Genomic DNA, 4,954 nt, shown 5'->3' with positions numbered 1-4,954 from the left:
AAATTTGACCAGTATCAACTGCGTTCCTGGATCTCCCTGAGGTCATCCTACCAAAGAGAATTTAATAAAGGGATGACTTATGGGGATGTGAGCCAGGTTAGGGAAACAAGAGATGCTGAGGCACAGTGGGGAGCTGTTAGAACAACTAGGACTGAAGGGCAGAGGGAGAGGATGGTATTACTGGGGCCCAGTGGAAACGGGAAATAATAAAGGGATGATTTATGGGGATGTGAGCCAGGTTAGGGAAACAAGAGATGCTGAGGCACAGTGGGGAGCTGTTAGCACAACTAGGACTGAAGGGCAGAGGGAGAGGATGGTATTACTGGGGCCCAGTGGAAACGGGAAGGGGAGGCTCTGGAGGAAGGGCTGCCACTCCAGGAGAAGCTGTAGTCCCAGGGGACGGCAGCCACTGCCAGAACCAAAGCTCCACATCAGGGAGGGGCAGGCAAGAAACACCCCGCCAGCAACCCTCTCCTTCCACCCTCCAGTCTCCTACAGCTGCCTCCCATTGGCTAATGCTGACTGGCAGCCAGCCATCTGGGGAGCGTGGGCAGAGAAGGGTGGAGAGTGGATCAGGTGTGTGGGGCAAGCGAGACAGGCCGGCACAATCACATCTGGAACACGGCCTGTGTAAAGCAGTGGCCTGGGTAACTCTGTGGAATGGCAGAGAAACCATAGCACAGGAAATCAAGATACTTAGATCCCGGACCCTGCCACACACTGACCATCCTGAGGGCACACCTCTGGCATCTTGGGCCTTGACTGCTTCAGCTGTACAATGGGTAGGCTGGACCATGTGACCTTTGAAGACTCCACAGGGCAGGGTCCCTTGACTGTGCTGTAAGTCGGCTTGCCCTCTCGCCCACACAGACTGGGGCACTACCCAAGCCGAAAGGGGTGGGCTGGACAAGGGGGATGCCAGGGAATCCTGGAACTGGCCAGCACTGGGACTCGACCTGGTGCTCCTCTCTTCCAGCGAACCCAGGGGACGTGCAAAGTCAACCAGGGACTTTCTTAAACGTACTTTTCACTGTGGTGAGGTGCATTCAAAAAGAAAGAAGAGTATATTCATCTCCAGAGAACAGCAGCTCCGCAGACCTGCGTTGCTGCAGCTCCAAGTCCTGGTGCCCCTGCTCAGTTCCTGATAACTGAAGATGAAACTTGAACAGCAAAAGGGAAGTCTCCTGTCTCCTACAGGGTATCAAATCCTGTTTCTACACGGTTTCGGTTCTTAAAGACACAGGATTCCATGTTTTCTCACCCAATAAGCTAGAGGCAAAGAAGCTTCAGTGACCACCAACCACATTTGCACAGCCTCAGGGTGAAATGAAGGTGCACCGCAGAGGCTTTCTGACATCCGGGTTGGAAAGGGGGGTCCCTGTATTTCTGAAATGTGTCATCTTTCTCCTTATCAATTAAAGAATTGGTCCAGGTAAGTGCACAGATTTGCTCATTCTGCTCTGGGCCCCAGAACATCTCTCACGCTTTTACTTTGTTAGTTTGGGGGGAGGCGGGAAGGGGCGGGGAGTGTCAGATGACTCAGAGAGGCTGATGTCATCGTTTTCATTTGGAGGTGGGAAGATCCATGCTCATTGTCCTTAGGGTCACTCACAGGTTGGCATCAGGGAGTTGCTTGCTCCTTTGCTGTGCCCATGAAGTCCCTGGCCACTGGAAGACCAGTCTGAGGTTGGGACCTTGGTGCCTTCAAAGTGTTTGTTCATGAATACAGGTTCAGTTATATGTCCTGTAGTTTATTAAAGAGGATACGATAGAGAAGGGAAACAAGAAAGACGAAGAGAAAAATAAAAGAAGACAAGGTAGAAAAGGTGTTAGGAAGGGTTTCCAAGCATGTGAAAATGTATGACAAAGAGAAAAGGGGATGAGTCCACAAAAGAAGAAAGGGAAATGACTGCACATAAAATCTTGTTCATGCCCAAGAAATTTCCTCACTGAGGTCAGACACTAGAACAGGTGGATGAAAGGTGCCAGGGGATCTCTCCCATCAGGACCTGGTCACTTGTTTACTCATTTATTTAAATGAGCAGTGACAAGATAAATGCCCCGACTCATGCACAGAAGCCTGGGAAGTGCATGGAAGAGTGTCTGGTCAAATTTGTCTGGGATCACAGGAGGCTTCTGGGGAAAGCCATGTCTAGCCTGAGACCCAAAGGATGCTTAGGAGATGGAGAGAAAATGAGGGGCAGGAACAGCAGCTGTGAAGATCTGATTCAGGATAACACAGCCTGGGACAGCGAACAGGCCAGGTGGCCCCAGAGCCTCTCTGCCCCCTGGACATGACATGTGGTGTCAATGCACTGCCTGGCTTTCTTGGTGCTTCTGTGCACGTGGAGAGTAAATAAATATCTTCCAACAACACTGGGATCATTTGACACTGCTTGAAAATAAATTTTTTAAAAAGCAAAATCATGGTTCTTATTGAGATATAAAATGCACACATGTTAGAATTTTTATTTATTACAGATCATTAGTCAGTGAGGGAGCCCAGCAGTTATAACCAGTTCAAGAGAGAATGCAAAGAACGAGCATATTTATAGATTTGGGATATTGAAATAAATGTGCAAATGGAGGTTTTGTGGGGAGAAGATGGGAGGAAAGTAAGTTGATAGTCCACGGGCAGACATCATTTGTATGTCTCTAGATAAGATTCTGCATTATTATCAATCAGCTACAATTTACAGAATTGTCATGTCACTCAAAGACGCTGAAAGACGGTAATCGGATAACCGGAGGGGTGTCCTCTAGACAACGCAGAGTTTTCCCTTGAACGTTTTCTCTGCAAGGCCAACATGTCAAATTCTCTTTTTTTCTCCCCTGGCCACGACAACTGGTGATTTGTGTATCCAACTCCTCTGTACACACATGATAAATTAAGTAACCATAAGCAAATATTAAGGACTTCAACGGTAATGATTGTAGAACAAATAAAAATGTGATAACTATTTTACAATATTTAGATGAAATTGAAGATAACAACTGAAGGGATCTGTGTCCTGTATGTATTTCTGTCCCAGGTCTCCACCTTCACTATCATCAACCTATTGTCACTTTCATCACAGTTATTACAAGGCCTTTCTTAGGCAACTTCACTGCTGATTCATGGAAATTTCTAATTTACAACAGGCAAACTGACCGAGAATGACAGGAACAAAAGAAGTAGGTTAGGTCCATGCTCTTAAATGGAGAAACGACAATGAGAAACTCACATCACAAATACTAAGCGATGAAGGGGGAGGGTTGAGTTGGGGTTAGGGCTCAATTGGGATGAAGACTAGGGAGGAAGTAGCCATTCATTCAATCAGTCTTTCAAATGATTTTTTTTTAGTGTTGTCACGTGCTAGGCACTGTGTTAAGCAACCAGGGATATGTGGGTGAGTAAAACCCGATCCCTGCCCTATTGTTGCTTACAGTCTAAGGAGGGGTGTTCCCCATTCAGACCAGATGTGGGAAATCATTAGATATTCATCCTCTGCTCAAACTGAGACAGGTCTAGAGATAAGATTTCAGAAGTCATGTGATAAGGAGGCCTGGTAAGGGGTGTGTGTGTGTGTGTGTGTGTGTGTGTGTGTGTGTGTGTGTGTGTGTGTGTCTTTTCCTTGCTGGTCTTGCTCCCCTCACACACAATAGGTACTTAACCACTAATTGTTTTAAAAATAGTTAATTCATAAATTATTAAGAATGATTATTTTATTTTTATAAATATTATTTCAGTATTAATTTTAATAAAAACTTATTCGTTTATTGTAATAAATCAGTCATTAGAATAAATAATTACTAATGAAGATTAGTAACAATTAACTACTAGTTAATGTGCAAATTTGTTGCAACAATTAAGGAACTGCCGTGAGATACATTCATCCGTCCTTTCCTCTCTAACCTCAGGATGCTGGCCACCACTGGTGGTTCTCAAACTTTCTTGTTTTCTCAATTTCAAAAAGTCCTGCCTGGTGGATTGAGCCTTCTGTGGGTTTGTGACATTCTGGAAGGTACTTTTTGGCCCTGCTGCTGGTCTAGAGGAGAGACTATAAGGAAGCTCCATGAAAGCTGGGGATCCTCAGATAATGGTCCAGGTTTCCGGGCCACAGCACCTGCATTGTGCAAGGACCCGTCACCCAAATTCAGACTGCACGGGGACAAATTCAGAGCAGAGCAGAAACTTATACCCTGCACAAGGCAGCTGAAACACGAGTTCCAGAAGAGTCTTGATTAGCGGATGGATAGATAAGTAGCAGATTATTAAGGGAANACGAGTTCCAGAAGAGTCTTGATTAGCGGATGGATAGATAAGTAGCAGATTATTAAGGGAAATTAGGGACGTTCCAAATGCATTTCTAGCCTTTCGGAATGGTGTTGTAGAATATAAACACTGGACTCTCCCTCGCACTTTTCCTTAGGGCTGTGGTCAGAATTCTGGGCTGGCAGTCTTTGGTCTGCTCTGTGGTGACATTTCTGGTTTTCTTAAGAATATTGTGCCAGAAAAGGTCATGCTAGAACACCCAAAAGAGCAGGTGAGCTGTCTCAAGGGGCTGAGCCTGACCTAACACAGCCCTGGACTTAGGGAGCAAGCCCTAGCTGCATTCCGAGCCAAGTGCACTGCCTTGGCCTTTGGTGTGGGTCATGCTAATGATGACAATGTCTATGGTGGCTGTGGTGACCACACCAATCTCCTTTATCCCAAATAGATAGGGTGGGACAATTCATCGAGGTGATCAATTTCCAAATGGAAAGTCAGACAAGTTCCCATGACTCCAAGCATAGGAAAGTTTCCAGAGATTCTGGCCTTAGCTAGCCCCACCCTCACTCCTCAAGTCATGTGGCCTAATTCGGGGGAGGGTGGAGACTTCCACCGGCAAACCCTCCTGTGGATTCAGCACGACTTCCCCAGGAGAAGGGATGTTTATGTTCAGAGTGCAAGAATCTTCATTACCTTGCCTTT

The sequence above is a fragment of the Galeopterus variegatus genome, unplaced genomic scaffold, assembly GCF_000696425.1.
Source record: "Galeopterus variegatus unplaced genomic scaffold, G_variegatus-3.0.2 Scaffold2876, whole genome shotgun sequence".
Lineage (NCBI taxonomy): Eukaryota > Metazoa > Chordata > Mammalia > Dermoptera > Cynocephalidae > Galeopterus > Galeopterus variegatus.
This window is presented reverse-complemented; position numbering follows the sequence as displayed.